Genomic DNA, 20,193 nt, shown 5'->3' with positions numbered 1-20,193 from the left:
CAGTTCGTCTTTGTCAGGCTTCAATAGTGTGATGATTAAGGCTTCTTGCATGGAGTCCGGGAGGGAGCTTAGTTCAAGGGCTTCTACAAACACAGAGTGCAGTTTCGGCGCCAGCTCCTCCACGTATGTTTTGTAAAAGTTCGTCGTCAAGCCGTCAGGGCCAGGGGCTTTGTTGGCCGGCATGCTTTTGATTACCTGAGCAATGTCTTGAACGGTAACTGGGAGGTCTATGTACTGCCTGTGATGCTCATTAAACCAAACTAGGGCAATAGAATCCAGGAAGCTTTCCAGGGACGCAGGGGCGTTGGGCTGTCTGGACGCGTACAGGGATGTGTAGAAGTCAGTGAAGGCGTGTAGTACTGCTTCTTGTCCCTTAACCAGGGACCCTTCGCTGTTGTGAATCGTATGTATGTAATGCGACTGTGTACGAGGAGCTATCAACCTAGCCAGGGTTCTACTGGGCCTGTCCCCCTCCCCGTATCTGCGGGCCTCAGTCTGCCTTCCCAGGAACTTTACCTCCCGTTGCGCCTCCTCATTAAAGGCAAGCAGTTTGGTCTTTAAGCTACCAGCAAGCTCCAAAGTCGGGTCCTGGCAGAAGGCCAGGTCCAGATCTTTCAACTCCCGCTCCATCCGGGCTAGCGTCTGACGGATAGTTCGCAGCACCCCCGCCTGCCTCGCTATGCACTGGCCCCGGATAACCGCTTTGAAGGCGTCCCACACAATGGCCTCAGAGGAAGCCGAGCCCTCATTCTCTGCAAAATATTTGACAATATCCGCTCGGATTTCCTCAGTGAACACCAGATCTGTGAGAGCGTGAGGGGGCAGGCGCCATGTGAACGCTCTGTGAATGGTATCGGGTATGCACAACTCCAGCATGCAGGGGGCGTGATCTGAGAGTGATCTAGCTTGGATGTCAGCTCGCGCTACCCACGTCGCCACCTCAGGCGACACCAGCCAGAAGTCTAGGCGGGACCAAGCAGATTGATGGCATGTGAAACAAGTTCCCACCTTCTCCCCCGGGTGTCTGACCCTCCACACATCCGACAACAACCCCTCCCCCATCACATCCAGGACAGCCTGACGCGCTCTAGCATGTGTGGGCCTACTCGCACCTCTCCGGTCCATGTCATCATTCAGCACAACATTAAAATCACCTCCTACAACAATTGAGTGGCACCAACAATGCAATTTGTGCCCAGACGCTCCTAAAGAAGTCCGGATCATCTACATTCGGACCATAAACGGCAGACAGTATTATCGGTCGCCCTTGCAAGGAGCCATATAGTATAACATACCGCCCATCTTTATCCAGCACACAAGTGTATTCCCGCCAATCCAACCCTCTGCGGACAAGTATAGCCACCCCCTTGCATAGTTAGAATAAATAGCGGAATATACATTTGACCACCTCGAATGTTTCAATCTGGGCGAAGGGGTTGTATTAAGGTGAGTTTCTTGCAGAAAACAAATGTCTACATTATGCCTAGTCAACATACTATGCATCAATTGGGCTTTCTTATAATCCCCAAGGCCTCGAATGTTCCAGGTCCATAGTTTAACCCCCCCCATGCCGGAAGTGTCGTAGAAGCAGCAGGGTTCCCGCCAGGCTCTCCCCCCCCGGTACCCTAAGTGCCGCACCAGTCACACACATCGACCTCCTGCGCAAAAAGGAAGATATAGAACAGTTCACAGTGCACCAGTTCGTAACTAGAAACAACAACTCTTCGAACATCCCCCACCTCCCCCCTCCCTCACCAACCCCCCAATCAGGTTGTGACATATCCCTTAGAAAGACACGCAAAGCGTGATGAAAAACCAACATCAAAAACAGTGGGAGACACCCCATGGGGGCGTGGTGCTCCTGGCTTACACCCCTGTGTTAACAGGGTGGCTGCATGCGAGTGGATAGCTCCTGAGCCCGGAGGGTACCCCCACCCCAGGGTCGATCAACATCCCCCCAGCAATATCTATACAGGTTGCAGGGCCTTAGTAGCAGCAGAAGTGCAGGGGGAGTCCCGCCAGTTTCCAATACATGCCATAGTCAATGCCTGCCCAACAATAGGGGGTGCTGGGAGCATCCGAGCATCGATTTGAGGCATGAGTTAACCAAGCAGTTACAACACAGTACTTACATCCGTAGCTCAATTAGTCATTATCACTGAGTTGCACAGAGTTATCTTCCAACCTGGGCGATTTCCGTCTCGCCCCTGGACCGTTTATGTGTTTGGCAAACTTGAGCGCGGACTGCGCATCCGTGAAGAAGTGTGTGGCATTGTCATGTATCACCTTTAGTTTCGCCGGATATAACAGTGAGTACTGTACACCGGCTTGCACCAATAGTTTCTTAGCCGGTATGAATTCCTTACGGGCCGCTTGCACCATGGGGGTAAAGTCTGGAAAAAAGGAGATGTTGTTGCCTTTATGTGTGATCTTACCCTTTTCTCTGGCCAGACGCAAGATGAGGTCTCTGTCCTGGAAATTTAGCAGTTTAGCAAGGATAGGACGAGGCGGTGCACCCACCGGTGGTTTCTTGCCAAGTGATCGATGCGCCCTTTCGACCGTGAATACTGACGAGAGGGCCGGATCAAAGAGTTCGTGCAATAGGTCCGTCACATACACCTCCATTCTGCCAATGTTCGTCGTCTCCGGAATTCCCGTTATTCGGACGTTGGACCTACGGGAACGCGCCTCCAAATCATCCGACTTAGCCCGTAGGGTTTCCAGTTCTCTCTCCAGGTTCGTGATGTGTTGCTTGGCTTGCTGTTGGAATTCGCAGCATTCAGTTTGCCTGTTCTCTAAGCAATCCAGTCTGGTTTCATGGGTGTCCACTTTGGTCTTCACCGATTCTAGCTGTGAGGACATGGCATCTAGTTTGGTGTCGATGCTTTTCAGGCTTGACCTCACTTCCATTATCAGCGCCCCAAAGTCAATGTCTGCCGGGGCTCCTTGTGACGACGACTCGCCCCCATCCGCCTCAGTCGCAGATTGCTTAGGTGGGCGTTTGTTCTCGAAGCTGATCTTGGGCTGCCTAGCTTCATTTTTCCCCATAGCTGCGGCGACGGTGTGGCACTCGGCAGGCTGCCCAAACCACGCCGTCATGAGGGTACGATGCTCAGTGTCCGGTGGGGTGCAGTATCAGTAGGAGCAGAGTCCTAAGGTGTGTATGGTCAGGCTGATCCCCAAAATGTCACGCGTGTATCTCCTCCGGCGCCCTCCGCCAGCAGTGTGCAGCGCAGAATGCTTCCAGATCACAAAATGGCGGGAACACCAATCGTACAGCAGCGAGCGAGATCCACTGGGCTGTGTGGTCTAGGGGTAGGGGCTCCGATCCAGACAGCAGGGCGCCGCAGGCTAAAGGAGTGCAAGTGTCAGCTTAGGCTCGGTTCATAAGGCCAGAACGTCCGCCCTGTCCATAGTGCATGCACGCGGGGGGCAGTGGTATGAATCCGCCTTCCCCACAGAACCTCTCCGCTCCTCACGTTCCGTCGTCGTCAGAAGTGGATTCGGGCCGCGGCCTTCGAGCCGATCACCAGCAGCCCCGAGCAGCGTGTGTCTGCCTCAGCGAGATGGCCGATCCGATCCAGGAGTCCCCGCAAAGGCCACCGTCCAGGGGGGGATCGTCAGGCCTTCCTCGTCTGCCGGTCTAGCTGCGTCCCAGGTCGCTTCCCCAAGGCAGCAGGGACTCACCAACTTGTTCCGGGGCAGCGACCCTCCCGATGTCAGGTTCCCGCTTCCCGTCTCGCCGGATCTCCAGCGGCCTCACAAGCCGCGCCCTGTAGTAGGTCGCGGCGTCCAGTTTCCGGCTCCGCAGCCGCGGGTCCCAGAAGGCGCGCAGATCGGCCGATCCGCCAGCGGCGATATCTCCGCAGCCCGGCAATGTATGCGCTTCAAACTTCGGTGGCAGGAGCCGATGGGTGTTTGTCACCGACTCCCAGACAGAGCAGGGGCCCCCAGGGTCTTGGAGCAGGATTAATGCAGGATTAGATGATGCAGCCGGCGGAGCTCACTCACAGAGCGGCCATTTCGCTGCCTGACTAGCCACGCCCCCAAAGAGACAGAGTTAAATGTGATGTCCCAGCTGCAAAGTGAAGCATGCACCATGTTGGTCACAGATTTGTATTTTACGTAGGAAGCTCAGCGAGTTACTGCTTTCATCATTGCAGACATTCTTTAGTGAGATAGGTCTCAGGTTAAATACCACCTTGTAATATACCTGCTTAATGAATTATGAACCATCTTTAAGGAATTGCATGGATGGTAACTGCAAGGTATAAGTTTAGAAACAGTGCTTTTTGCTCAGTATTTCATTTTTCAAATTTTTCCCAAAAGTGTTCCTTTAGTAATAAAGAAGCATTAGTAGTAATTGCTTTTATACACTGTTATTAGTTTAATTGCTCGTGTAGATAATTCATCTAGCATTCAGACAGTGGATGTGAAGCTCTTACATTCAGGGATTGGAAAATTCAAAACCTGCCTTCAGTCATCTTTTAAGGACTTGTGTAACCTGCACACATGTCACTTTTTCCTCCTGTAATGCACCGTGTGCAACCTCATGTATTTTGTTTGCTCACAATTGTCACTTTTGCCAATTGTAACTTAACGTTTGCTTTTGTAATTTGTTCACTTGTAATTTTCTCCTCATGTTTCATTACTTTCCTAGCAGCGCGCGTGCCATCATTTTCGCTTTTTTTTTTCCAAACAGGAAGGTTTTTTTTTCAAGGGCCAACAACAATTAAAAGAATGATTTGAGCGGAAAGCTAGGGCTTATGGCAAGTGTAACAATGTGTGTGAATTATATGAGTGCACAAACCATAGATTGCTTAAAAACAACAAAAAAATGGCGCCTTGTTAGAACACCGCTGCTGGCATAGTTCCTTCGCCAAAAGACATAACATTTCAGAGCCAACTGGATTAGGTCCTTTTTTGGGGGGGGAAGGCAGAGCAGATTTTTTGTAAGGACGAAAGGCTTCCTATCTTGGATCTCACTGGACGTGCTCCTTGTTGTTTTTGAAGCCCGCTGGGGTATTGGTACAGTGCCCTCTCACCAGTCTAAGGGAGACAGGCAGCTAGCTCTCCTCCTCCTAAATTGTATCATTCTGAGACGAATTCGGAAGGGTAGGAGCAGCCGCAGGTACTGGTCAATCATCTAACGACTTTTCTGGACATATTATTAAAACACCTTCCTGAGCTCCGCCCTGTCCGAACCCCCTCTTCCGGGGCCCCCACCTACGCTCCCTGCACAGGGCCACCATGAGCCTAGAGCCGGCCCTGCATCCTTTATAACGTCTGGCCACCAAAAACTACATCTCACCAGATCTTCTGTCTTAGCCCTACCCTTGTGTCTAGCTAAAATGCTATCATGACATTCTTTCAATGCCTTTCGTTGCATCTCGCAGTTGGGCAAATACAGTGCTACATCGTGAGACAATAGGCCTTGTCGAAGTTCACATCTTGGATCTTCTTTCAACCAACTTGTCATTTCTTCCACAATCATCACATTCTGATTGTCTTCTTCCTCACACGTTTCTTGCAAAATGGCACCAATTACCTTTTCCGCAGGAATAATCACCTGGTTTTTGATTTCGTCTGTGATTCCTTCTGTGCCAATTCTGGATAAAGCGTCTGCCTCACCATTCTGCGCTCCAGGACGATAAGTAATGACAAAGTCATAATCTGCAAAATATAGTGACCAGCACAATTGTCTTGGTGTCAAAGTTCTTGCGGACGTAAACATTTTTAGGTTTCTGTGATCAGTATATACTGTAACAACATGTTTTGCTCCCATGAGATAGTGCCTCCGTTCCTTGAATGCATCCTTGATGGCCAACAATTCTTTTTCTGTGAGGGTATAGTTGACCTCTGCTGCTGTCAATTTTCTAGAGCGAAACGCCACCGGATGCAACTGTCCTGTGGTCTTATGTCTCTGTGATAGCACACCTCCCAGTACCAAATTAGAGGCATCTGTCTCCACAAAAAGGCTCTGCAGGATCTGGATGCAATACAATTGGTGCTGTAGTGAAGTCCTTCTTTAATTGGACAAATGCTTCCTTAGCTTCAGGCGTCCACAGGAATTGAACTCCTTTCCTCGGTAATCGGGTTATGGGAATCAACTTCTTGGAAAAATCTTGAATGAATCTCCTATAGAAATTGGTAAAGCCAATGAAACTCTGTACTTCTTTCACTGACTTGGGGGAATTCCACTCAAGCACCGCTCTATTCTTGTTTTCATCCATAGTGATTTTACCCGGTGCAAGTACAAAACCTAGAAACTCTACTGTGGTAACATCGAAGACACATTTCTCTAATTTAACACGTAGGCTGTTTTCACTCAATTTCTGTAACACCTTCTTCACATGGTCTCCATGTTCTTTCTCTGTATCTGAATAAATCAGGATATCATCAATATATACTATGGCAAATCTATCTATGCACTCTTTCAACACATCGTTGATAAAATGTTGAAAGGCTTCCGGGGCATTGCATAAACCATATGGCATTACTTGATATTCATAGAGCCCATGTTTGGTTCTAAATGCCGTCTTCCGCTCATCTCCTTCTCGAATTCTGACTAGATGGTATGCTCCCATCAAATCTAGTTTTGTGTAGATTTTCGCTCCCTTCACCTGATCCAATAACACCGGTATCAAAGGTAAAGGGTAACGATTCTTGATAGTCATTCGATTGATGGCTCTGTAATCAATGCAGCTTCTCAATTCTCCATTCTTCTTCAGAATACAAAATAGAGGAGAAGAGACCAGGGATTGTGACGGTCTAATGTACCCATTGTCCAAATATTCCTCAAGATATTTTTTCAAATGTTCATCCTCACATTCAGTTAATGCATACATTCTGCTACAAGGGAGATTAGATCCTGGTTCCAGAACGATTTTACAATCATACTCTCTATGTGGGTGAAGCCTTTTGGCCTTTTCTTCATTAAAAACCTCTTGAAACTCAGAATACTCCTCAGGCAGTGTTACGGTATTAATTATATGAATAGTGGTTTCATCTTCACTCAAATAGAACGCAGATGATTTCCCAGTCTGCTTCAAACAATCCTTTGGACAATTCTCTTTACAATACTTGGAATTCAATGTGATAGTTCGAGCCCCCCAATCTATAGCAGGATTATGCTCTGTCAGCCAGGGGAGACCTAAGATTAATTGAAACTGTGGTGCATCAATTAAATTGAATTGTAATGTTTCAATGTGCCCTTCTTCGGTTTCCAACTCCACTAGCTTTGTATGACTTACAATGGGCCCAGACGAGAGATTTGTACCGTCAACCACTCTAACAGCTTTGTTTTTTTCCTTCTTAATAGCTTGCAACCCAACTTTATCAGCGAATTTCAGATCACAGAAGTTGCCGGTAGCGCCAGAATCTATCATCACTGTTACCGATTTCAATTCTCTTTCTCTGAAACGTATTGTCATCATTAATACTAAATGTGGGGATGCAGACTGTAGAGTATTTGCCAAAGTATGGGTATCTGGAGCTGTCTTCAATTTTGCAACCACCAGTCTAACTCTTTTTACTGGTGGTGCAAGGCGTTTTCCGCCGGCGTGGATTTTGGTTTCTTGGGGCAATTCCGAACAAAATATCCACTACCTCCACAGTAAAGACATTGTTTATTTGCTCTTCATTTCTCCTTATCTTCTTTAGAAAGAGGCCCTTGAATAGTTCCAATTTGCATGGGTTCCCCATTTTTGTTTGAATCATTGTCGTTGGCTCCTTCATTTCTGATTCTATCAAATCGGGGAACACTTGGTCGATAATCACTTCTTCTTTCACCCTTTCTTTCATTCTGGCGAAAATCAATCTCTAGAACTAGATCTATCAATGCCGAAATTTCTGTGGGTCGATTAGGAACCTGCGCCAAGGCATCCCTGAGTTCATCCTTTAGTCCTCTGTAGAATAACGCTGCTCGTTTATTTTCTGGCCAAAACCCTTACAAAGTAAAAGCGCTCACAGCGCATTGCCTAAATAAGCACCAAACAATTGTATAATAATAAACACACGCCAGAAAAAACCCTGACGTGAGAAAGAAGGCATGAAGGGACTTAACTGACTAGGCAGCATTCATTATAATATATGGACTGTCGGAATGTTATATGATTGAACTGTTTGTGACCATGGTTATTCCCGGTGTTTTTTACTTTATCTTTGAAAATGCTGTTAATAAAGAGTGAGGAAAGTAATGCATAATCCTCGCCTTTGGTCCTGACATAGAATTTTGAATTGCAGAGCAGCCCTGCCAAGTATCACGCATCACTCGTTTGACTATCGCATTTCAGTGTGGTGGTCCACATCACCGCACTGAAATGCATTGTCACGCATTAGCGCTTGCCCCCGGGCTGTGGAGACATAGCATTGCTAATTGCAATAATAGTCTGAAAGTTAAAGCTGGAGTGGCAGCGCGCATCTCCAGCAGGCTCGGCTGGCCATGCATTACTGCTACATTGTAATAATTTGACCCAATGGAGTACCAAGACTGTTAGCAGCTGACTCTCAATAGCCAAAGTACGTCACTTCCTTTTGCCGCCTGTGGCGCAGTGGGGGTCAGGCAGCAGAGTTACTGTGCGGCAAATGGCAGTCCTGCTCGCACTGCCATGGTGACATTTTAAATAAATCAACATAATGTGATGCTGCGACGACTGGACCACCCTAAAGTCATGTCAGGAACCGCGGCAGGCAAGCACACACATCTCACGGACTATGCAGCTGCTGACAACCTTTACACTTATTGCCGGGCCACAGTAAGTGACTACTATTGGGGGGACGGAAGGGATTCACACCATGGGACAGGGGAGAAATAGTTTCTTGAAGTAAGTTTGAAGTCTCAATCCCTGCAAGACGTTGTTAAAAATTACCCTCCATGTTGCCTTCATGCAACAATCCTTGCCGTGGATGGCCAGTCGGCAAGGTTTCCCTACGTGTTTCAGTGACTCGCCCTCTGCATTTTGCGCACTTCAGCGCGAAAGATCTCTCTACGTCCTGTGCCTGGAACACCAAATTTAGAAATACACACATTGCCACTGGGGAACTTATTTTTACTAATTACCATCATGCCACTGGTTAACCTTCCCACTGAGCACTGCCGGAACAAGCAAAAGTTACAGCAAAAGCATTTTAAATTACTTGCTGTTTACCCGCTGCGCGCTATTATATTTACTTATTTCAGCCCGGACGGCTTTCTCACATCCCGTGCCTGCCCGGTATCTAGTTTCACTTGACTGCTATTACATTGGCTATAAAGTTGGCTTCATTAAGAGCTTTTATACCTTGTACTCTAGGATCTGTGCGGTAAAACAGCAGTGTGTCTTTTCTTGAGCAGTGACGCATTACTATAATGTAACAAAGTGAGGGGTGTGGGGGAGGATGCCGTGCTAGGTCTGCATGCAATTTGCCTGACTATAGCGCCATGGGTATTGCTGTGCGCCGAATAAAACAAGCATATGCAATGCAATAGGTCTCGCATTAGGAAAGTTTGAGCTATTGGTCTTGTAAATGACACATTTGTTATTTATGTGTTGGTTTTGAAAATAGCAAAATGAATAGCTTTGTCATTTACAATGCCAATACTTTTATCTTTTGCAAATCTGACACCTATAGCATTTGTAATGCAACATGTTTTGTATTTATGTGACTTAGATGTATTGATATTACAAATAACAATGGCTTTTAATTCTTTTAAATAATTAATACTTAAATAAAAGTTATTGTAATTTATAATGGCAATAGCTTAAACTTTTGTGAAGATTATGTTCAGTGTATTTTTTTGTGACAAAAATCCAAGAACAGAAGTGAAATACTAACATCTTTTTGTGTCATTTGTAATAAAGCTTGAAACATTGAGAGAACATATTCGAACCAGTTGTTCTTCCTTAGGCTCCATTCCTCCTCCCAAGTCCCTAGTAAAAAATCTGGGTATCTGGATGGACGCTTCACTTAGCTATCAGACCCACACTAAGAAAGTGGCCGCCACCTGTATTGGCTTGCTGAGGAGTCTCAGCCCCATACTTGGCTTTTTCGATGCTTAAGTCCGCCAACTTATCATCCAAGCGACAATCCTCTCTCGCTTGGACTACGCCAATGTTCTCCTCCTAGGCGCTAACAAAAGTGAAATAGCAAGACTGCAGCGCGTGCAAAACGCAGCGGCAAGAGCCCTGGTCGGCCTCCCTCGCAGATGCTCGGCCAGAGCCACTATCTGCAAATTGCACTGCTACCCGTCAACTCCAGAATACAGTTCAAGACACTCGTCATGACCTTCAAAATCCTCAAACTTGGAAGCCCTCTACTGCTACGTCATCTTCTCACCCCCTATGTTCTGCGACACGAACTTCGATCTTCAAATCAGCACCTATTGTGCGTTCCCCGCTCAAAGCTTTGTCGCGTTGGCGGCCGCTCCTTTAGAGTTTTGGGAGCCAAGCTCTGGAACGCCTTACCTCTAAACATCCGTTCCCTAGATAACCTTGCCACCTTCCGGAAGGCCATTAAAACTCACCTGTTCCCCTCTCTTTAGCTCTCCTCTCTCCCTGACCACCTTGCTCTGGTAGGGCTTCTGTGGCTTCTATAGCGCCGGGACGCCTCTTCGCTGGGGCAGCTGTTGCGCTTTACCAAAACCATAGAATAGAATAGAATGGTTGCACAGATTGATACTGTGGTGGCGCATGCTGTGGTGATGCCATAGCTAGAGTGAGGGCGATAGATAGCTAAAGTGAGGGCGATAGATAGCTAGAGTGAGGGCGATAGATAGCTAGAGTGAGGGCGATAGAGTGCGAGGGTGATAGAGTGCCAGGGCGATAGAGTGCCAGGGCGATAGAGTGTGAGGGCGATAGAGTGCGAGGGCGATAGAGAGCGAGGGCGATAGAGAGCGAGGGCGATAGAGAGCGAGGGCGATAGAGAGCGAGGGCGAGTGAGGGCGATAGATAGAGTCAGGGCGATAGATAGAGTCAGGGCGATAGATAGAGTCAGGGCGATAGATAGATAGAGTCAGGTCAAAGAGGTGCATACTTTTATACTTTTGAATTCCCTTCATGAGGGGCAGTCCCTAAAATCGACCTACTTTGTTAATTAATTGTTCTTCTTATCCCACTCTAGACATTTCAATAGAGTGTATCTCCGAGATAAACAGAGCTGCTAATTAACTAGGTACTGCCAAGTGTTCGGAATGGATCGTATCATCCAAAACAACATGAATCTGGCCTGAGTACCCCATTGGTAAATGTGGGCAAGTTATTTATTTTTGATGGTCAGAGTAGAACACCGGCAGCTCTGTGGGATTGTACAAAAACGTTTCAACACCACGAACGAAAGAGGTTGGTTATTTATTTCTTTATTTATTTACGAGTTTATATAGCGCTGGAATCGACTCCAACTGGAGTATCTCTGCGCTTTTGGCCGGTTTATATTTACAGTGGAGAAAGTACAAATGTGGATTAGATCTCATTTTTAAATAGTACAGTTTTAAGGAGTTTTCTAAATTCTAGATGAGAGGTACAGAGTCTGAGAGTCAGAGGAAGCCGGTGTCGTAGCCTTCCGTTCTCCTTCCCTCAGGGTTGTATGATGCTATGTGGGGGCCCACCTCTTAATCGACCCAAGTCCGGTTTGCAACTAGCACGGACTTTTGGGCGCGATTGAGCGGGGGAAAAAACAGGAACCAGGGTGGGGACTTCTGGGGGTGTTGACCTGCAAAGGAGACAAAAGTAAACAACAACAGATCAACCCCTGTATCTGCCGCCTACTCTTTATCTGACCTTGATATGTAATAGATATAGCCTATTACCTGCGTATATGCATGGTCTCTTCCAAATAATAACCAGACAGCCTGTACAGGAGATAGATTCATGCATATGAGTTCAATATCTCTGGACTACGTTCTGTCTGTAAATAATCCCCAAAAGAGACTTGTGTCCATTACCATCCGGTTAACGCACGTTGTCTCTTAAATGAAAGACGGACTCCTTAGTACGCAGGACTCACGGAAATGTTCACCCCCAAGATAGAAAACAATGTCAAACTCAGAAAAAGGTTCAGTGATACTTATAAGCCTTAGCACACTGATTGTAATTAAAGTACCATAGAACAGAAGAATGAATGGATATCTATAGGCTACGTATAAGGGGTGTTTTCCTCTCTGCACGAGACCGTCTGTCTCCTCCAACAGAGAGTATCACCTCCCCAGCGCCACTATGTGCGCCCTCCTCCTCTGCACGAGTACGCCGGAAATAGGCGACTCCTCCAACAGAGGAGAATACAGGCGTTTGAACCTCTCTGCATGAGACCGGCCGGTCTCCTCCAACAGAGAGAAAAACAGCCTAAGCGCCCCTCAGTGCGCACTCCTCCTCTGCACGAATACGCAAACGTGCGTTTCTTCCAACAGAGGAGAATACCTTTCTGCCTTGTTACCTGATCTCGACGGAGCAAGAAAACAGAAGCCGGTTCCGTAATCTCCGGACGAAAGCTCTCTCCTCCTGGACTCTGGTTGAATCAAAGAACACTCCGCTGTGGACCCTCGGGACTGCAAAACAATTATCGGCAGCTCTTCTAGCGTCCCTGCCTACTTATAGCCCCTGAGATTGTTTGTGCCTTCCTTATTGATTCCACCTGTGCTCCTAGCGCGACTCGCGCTAAGCTCCATGGGTATTGTAGTCTTCCGTATTGCGCTATGCTATTGCCCACACATCGCGCGTGAGTAGTCTTAATTTCCTTCACTCGGTACAGCTAGCGGAAGTACCATAGCTCATCCGAATGCGATTGTGACAGTACATTTCCCTTCTCCGATGACGCTAGCTGACAGTGGGTTTCCCCGGATGCAGTCGATGAAACTTTGCCACTAGTCTCGGGGCATGTACCCCCTCCCATGGCTCCCATGAGTCTTCCTCCTGACCGTATCCCTTCCAGGACACCAAGTACCACACCTTTCCCCTTACTAATTTGGCATCCCTGATGCTCTCTACCTCGTATTCCTACTCCCCCAGAACCGACACCGGTGCGGGTCGGATCGGGCAAGATCCATGTAGGGGCTTCAACAGAGAGACATGGAATACAGGGTGTATTTTCATGTGTCCCGGTAGTTTAAGCTTGACCGCCACAGGGTTCACTAGTTTGGACACCCTATACGGACCTATGTACTTTGGACCAAAGGAGCTGGTGCGCTTAAAACGTATGTTTCTAGATGACAACCAGACCCAATCCCCCACCTTGTACTCCGGACCTGCTCTGCGGTGTCTATCTGCTTGTTGTTTGTACCTGCACTTGGCTCTCTGCAAATTTGCTCTCGTGTTCAGAATCACTTTGCGCATGCTCTGCAGCCTTTGTTTGAGATCAGGAAGTTTCCCTACTTGTTTAGGCAAGACCACAGGGTTGAACCTCGGGTGAAACCCATACGTACAATAGAAGGGAGAGTAAGAAGTGGATGTATGTTTGGCACTGTTATATGCGATTTCCACCACCCACAGCCACTCCACCCATGCCTCTGTGTTGTTGTTGACATAACATCGGAGGTACTGTTTCAGGGTTTGGTTGAGTCTTTCGGTTTGACCGTCGGTTTGTGGGTGAAAGCTCGTAGACAGTGTGGCATCGATTCGGAGAGCCGCACACCATGTTTTCCAGAATTTTGCTGTGAACTGGGCCCCTCTGTCGGATACGATAGTTCTGGGAATTCCGTGCATCCTCACCACGTGTTGCAACAACAAATCGGCTAGTTGGCTAGCCGTAGGTACTTGTTCGCATGGTAGAAAATGACCCATTTTGGTAAGATAGTCCACTACCACTATTATGGCTGTGTTTCCCTGGCTCTCCGGTAACCCCACGATGAAGTCTATGGAGATTCTTTCCCACGGCTCTTCTGGGGTAGGCATGATTTGCAGTAGGCCCGCTTTCCGATGATGGTCAGTCTTTGATTGTGCGCATACTGTGCATTCTTTTACCCACGCCATCACATCTCTCCGCACCTCAGGCCACCAGAATTGGCGCAGCACCCGATCCAGCGTCTTGGCTTCTCCTTGATGTCCTGCGCTAGGAACTGTATGACACCATCCAAACACGAGTTTCCTCAAAGAAACTGCAGGAACGAGGATTTGTTTGCCCTTCAGAGCGATCCCGTCCCTTGAACGCCATTCAGGATGGGAACGCAACCAACTCCTCCAGACCCTGGATCGCAGGTCTTGACGTACTCTTTGAAGGAAAGTCTTGGTGTGCGTAGCACAGAGGACTTTGCCTGGTTCGATGATGGATACCTCCGGGGGTGTCTCTCTCATGGGAGCCGTGTCTTGTCTGGTCAAGGCGTCTGCCTTCTTGTTGTCCTTACCCGGACGAAAGGTTACCAGGAAATGGTATTCCGCAAAGAACTGCATCCATCTCAACTGTCTGGGCGTGAGATGTCTAGCAGACTGCATGAACTGTAAATTCCGATGGTCGGTATATACAGTGACCTGATGCACGGCTCCCAACAGCAGATGTCTCCATTCCATAAATGCGTCGCGGATGGCCAATAGTTCCTTTTCTGCTATGGCATAGTGTGTTTCTGCCTCGTTTAATTTCCGTGACATGAAGGCGATAGGTTGCAAATAACCTGTGGTGTCCTGTCTTTGCGAAAGAACAGCTCCAATAGCGACGTCGGACGCGTCTGCCTCCACGATATATGGCAATGAGGGATTAGCATGCGTGAGAACCGGGGCTGTGGTGAACGCTTTCTTCAACCTCACGAAAGCGTCTTGCGCTTCCTCATTCCATAGAAATTTGATTCTTTTGCGGGTGAGTCTAGTTAAAGGTACCACCATGTCCGAAAAATCTTTGATGAACCTGCGATAGAAGTTCGCAAAACCTTAACAGGCTTTGAACCTCTTTGATGTTTTGTGGCCTAGGCCAGTCTTCAATGGCCTTTACTTTCCTCTCTGCCATGACTTGACCTGAAGGAGTCAGCATTACCCCTAGGAATTCCACAGTATCCACATGGAAATCGCATTTGGTTATCTTGCAAAACAGATGATGTTTCCGGAGGGCTTGTAGTACCAAACTCACGTGTCTCACATGTTCTGGTTCATCGTTTGAATATACCAGGATATCATCGATATATACAACAGTAAAGACGTCCAAATACTCCCTCAAAACCTCATTGAGGAAAAATTGAAACGCCGCTGGCGCATTACAGAGGCCAAACGGCATCACCAGGTATTCGTATAGACCATACCTGGTCTTGAAGGCCGTTTTCCATTCGTCGCCTTCCTTGACTCTAACCAAATGGTATGCCCCCCTTAAATCCAGCTTGGTGTAAATAGACGCAGCTCTCACCTGCTCCAGAAGCACGGGAATCAATGGTAAAGGATACCGGTTTTTTATCGTTATGTCGTTGATCCTCCGAAAGTCGATACAACATCTCAGCTCTCCATTGGCTTTCGGTATGAAAAAGAGAGGCGATGCTGCAGGCGATCTCGAGGGACGGATGTACCCTAACTTTAGAAACTTGTCCAGATACTCCCTTAGATAGTTGTTTTCCGGTATAGTGAGGGAATATATTCTGCCACAAGGTATCTCCGATCCCGGGATTAAATCAATCCGGCAATCGTACTCTCTGTGTGGTGGTAACACATCTGCCTGGGTGTCGTTAAACACATCCGCAAATCCTTGGTAACAGTCAGGAAGCAACACCTCTTTTTCTGCGGCTGTAGCGACTAGGTGCCTGGGATGGTCTTGACGGGTTTCAGGTTGTGATTGTTGCATACAGTGAGTTAGACAATGCTGAGAGTTGAACCTAATCGTTTTGTTTCCCCAATGCACTGAGGGTTCGTGTTCCCGCAACCAAGGAAGGCCCAAAATGACTTCGTACATAGGAGCCTGGATGATGTTAAACGAGATTCTTTCGTGATGGCTGTCTTCGTAGGTCATGACGCACTCTTCGGTGTGATAACGGATAGGACCAGAAACCAACTCCTTTCCATCCACTGCATAAACCAGTTCTGGCACTTCCTTCCGCTCTAGTGTCACCCCTAACCCCGAGGCCACCTCGTTGTCCATGAAACAACCAGTGGCTCCAGAATCTATCATGGCGGTTATTTCCCTGGCCACTTTACCCACCATGAGGGTCATGGTTACTACGAAATGTTCTTTCGCCCTTGTCTCTCTTGTGTTCAATGAAGGGATCACCTTACTGCCTGAAGACCTCCCTTCTATGTCTTTCAGGCTTTGGCGTTCCCCTCCTCTTTCTCCGCCGTCAACACCGATGCTTGTCCGACCCGGGGTTTTCCGTACTTGGGTTTGACCGGACACTCTCGTAAATAATGGCCTTTCTTTCCACAGTAAAGGCAAAGACCCTGTTTCCTGCGATGGTCTCTTTCGCTAAGCGTCAGGGAGGCTCTCACGGTTCCGATGTCCATTGCCTCAGTGGCACTGTGATTCTTGTCTGGACCTGCTGTCTTCTCACCATATGGCACGGTTTTATCTTTCTTCCTTACATCTCCTTTTCTTTCGCGCAGCCGATGGTCTAAACGTAGGGTTAGGTCTATGAGAGCTGCACACGTGGCTGGTTGTGGATCGATTTGGGCCAGTACGTCCTTCATTTCGTCTGTTAACCCCCTATAGTACACTGCCGATTTCTTGGCCTCGGGCCAGTCCGTTTCAGCCACCAGCCTCCGAAAGCTGTTTAGATAAGACACCAAATCCTGGCTCCCCTGGTGGAGATCCAAGAGGTCTCGATCCGCGGAGAACGTATCCGCTCTTCTATCAAATGTGTGCTCAAAGCTGACTCTGAACTCGTCCCAATCATGTAATAACGGGTCTTCGTTCCGAACTATCCGGACGGCCCATTGAGCCGCTTCCCCTCCCAAATAGGAAATAAGAAAAGCTACTCTGGCTTGATTCGTGAGAAACAGTTTTGGTTTACATGTGAAATGCAATAGGATTTGGGTCATGAACACTTGGTCCTTTTTTATGTCCCCATGGAATCTTTCTGGTGGAGCTAGGGGGACCTGTGTAGGCATCTCTACAACTAAAGCGTTGGGGCGAGCCGTTCCCCCTATATCAAAGGGGTTTCTCAGTAAGTGATCTACTCTTGCTTGCAATGTGGCTAGGTCTGCCTGCATCAATGTCAGAGCTTCCACTACGTCTTCTAGAGTGGCCATGCTTCACACAACCGGGAGGGGGTAATACGTGGGCCGATAATTATGTCGTAGCCTTCCGTTCTCCTTCCCTCAGGGTTGTATGATGCTATGAGGGGGCCCACCTCTTAATCGACCCAAGTCCGGTTTGCAACTAGCACGGACTTTTGGGCGCGATTGAGCGGGGGAAAAAACAGGAACCAGGGCGGGGACTTCTGGGGTGTTGACCTGCAAAGGAGACAAAAGTAAACAACAACAGATCAACCCCTGTATCTGCCGCCTACTCTTTATCTGACCTTGATATGTAATAGATATAGCCTATTACCTGCGTATATGCATGGTCTCTTCCAAATAATAACCAGACAGCCTGTACAGGAGATAGATTCATGCATATGAGTTCAATATCTCTGGACTACGTTCTGTCTGTAAATAATCCCCAAAAGAGACTTGTGTCCATTACCATCCGGTTAACGCACGTTGTCTCTTAAATGAAAGACGGACTCCTTAGTACGCAGGACTCACGGAAATGTTCACCCCCAAGATAGAAAACAATGTCAAACTCAGAAAAAGGTTCAGTGATGCTTATAAGCCTTAGCACACTGATTGTAATTAAAGTACCATAGAACAGAAGAATGAATGGATATCTCTAGGCTAGGTATAAGGGGTGTTTTCCTCTCTGCACGAGACCGTCTGTCTCCTCCAACAGAGAGTATCACCTCCCCAGTGCCACTATGTGCGCCCTCCTCCTCTGCACGAGTACGCCGGAAATAGGCGACTCCTCCAACAGAGGAGAATACAGGCGTTTGAACCTCTCTGCATGAGACCGGCCGGTCTCCTCCAACAGAGAGAAAAACAGCCTAAGCGCCCCTCAGTGCGCACTCCTCCTCTGCACGAATACGCAAACGTGCGTTTCTTCCAACAGAGGAGAATACCTTTCTGCCTTGTTACCTGATCTCGACGGAGCAAGAAAACAGAAGCCGGTTCCGTAATCTCCGGACGAAAGCTCTCTCCTCCTGGACTCTGGTTGAATCAAAGAACACTCCGCTGTGGACCCTCGGGACTGCAAAACAATTATCGGCAGCGCTTCTAGCGTCCCTGCCTACTTATAGCCCCTGAGATTGTTTGTGCCTTCCTTATTGATTCCACCTGTGCTCCTAGCGCGACTCGCGCTAAGCTCCATGGGTATTGTAGTCTTCCGTATTGCGCGATGCTATTGCCCACGCATCGCGCGTGAGTAGTCTTAATTTCCTTCACTCGGTACAGCTAGCGGAAGTACCATAGCTCATCCGAATGCGATTGTGACAGCCGGTTCCATAATGTGGGTCCTGCTATAGATATCGCTCTTCCTCCGTGTCTGGCTTTTTTGGCACGAGGTACTACCAAAAGATGGCTAGTACTAGATCTAAGTGATCTTGAGGGGATGTAAGGGGTGAATTTCTGTTTCAGGTAGATAGGGCCCTGTCCATTTATGCTTTTATGAATAATACAGCATATTTTGAATTTTGCTCTTTGTCGTATAGAGAGCCAGTGAAGCTGATGTAAAAGAGGTTTGGATGCTGTTCTTGGAGGGGCATTCAGGACTAGGCGAGCCGCTGTATTCTGGACTACCTGGAGTCTAGCCAGCACTCCCTCGTTGGCAGATAGGAGCAGGCCATTGCAGTAGTCAATACGGCTCAGAACAAGGGCTTGCACTAAGGTCTTCCTGAAAGTGTCTGGCAGTAAAGGGAAACATTTTCGCAACATGCTAATGACATGAAAGCATGAGCCTGCAACAAAGTTGCTGTGTTGCTTTAGTGACAGATCCTGATCGAGGCGGATCCCCAGGTTTTTCACGACCTCTTTGGGTTCTGGGACCAAACCAAGATCAGAAGGCCACCAGTCCGGAGTCCACAAAAGTTTGGCCTCACCGAATAGCATAACTTCAGTCTTGCTAACGTTGCACTGTAGATAGTTGGTGGATATCCACTGTGCAACGGCCTTCATGCCTGCAGAGAAGGAGCTCTTTAACTCAGCGGTGAGAGTTTCAAAGGGGAAGAGGAGCTGCGTGTCATCCGCATATGACACGGGGATGAAACCAAATTTTCGCATCACTCTTGCTAGGGGTGCCCTGCAGCTTGGGAGGCATTCCATTGAAGTCTGGTGCTGCGTGGGGGGCGGGGGAGGGGGAGCAGGCATATGTATTGGTTAAGAGTGATGTTTGAAGCTCAGTATAGTGCAAAATGAAAATGCGGTAACAGAATATGTAAAGCAACCACAAACACTGTCTGCTAAAGGCACAACCCACGGAGGCTGGAGAACATGAGCTAGCAGCAACGAAATTGCATTAGTTGAAAAAGTAGCAAAAGCATTACGTTTAATTAGAAAAGGGGGTCGTACACTAGTATTTTACAAAAAAGTAAACAATTGTGACAAATAGCGATCCAACAGTCTTTTTCACCACTATTCAAATGTCACGCTGCACCAGTACGTCTATGTCAAAGTGCAACTGTTAACTTTGACAGAAGTGGAGCAGTGCTTGCTTTGTCGAACAAGTCGGTGGGTGTAGGAAGACCTTTAATCTGAGTGGAGAGAAGAGTTCCCCGGAGTCACTGCACACCCGTCAGGGTTGCAGAGAGGAAGTAAACGGAGGAAAGCAAAAAGAAACTAGTATTGCGCTTTGTGTGTTAATTAACCAGTGGGTGTGTTTGCATACTTTGGTGTGGTGATGGGTGAGTGAGTAAATTGTTGCTGGTGTGTTTGTCGTACTGTGTGCGCATAAGTTTGTGCTGCTGGTAATGTGTGTGGGGGAGTGGGAGGGGGAGGGGCATAGAAGCGAGGGGCGCAACCACTTTCTCCAGCAGATAACTGGAAGTCGTTCAGGGAAAGATTTGCTTACAAACCTAGACAGGGAGATCGTAATTTGGGGGACATTAAACAATACATGGGATCCTCCCCCTGACTTGTTCCGGAAGACAGTGAGAGATGGCTAAATCGACAGATGTACTGAGAAATGCCAGCCAGTGTTATTTATGGAGAAATCACAAGGAGCTGTCAGGCAGTCTCAGATCTGCTGCAACAAACCCAGGGCAAAGAAATGTCCGGCTGTGACAGGTCTGGA

The sequence above is a fragment of the Lissotriton helveticus genome, chromosome 12, assembly GCF_964261635.1.
Source record: "Lissotriton helveticus chromosome 12, aLisHel1.1, whole genome shotgun sequence".
NCBI classification, from domain to species: Eukaryota; Metazoa; Chordata; class Amphibia; order Caudata; family Salamandridae; genus Lissotriton; species Lissotriton helveticus.
Note: the sequence above shows the minus strand (reverse complement) of the source record.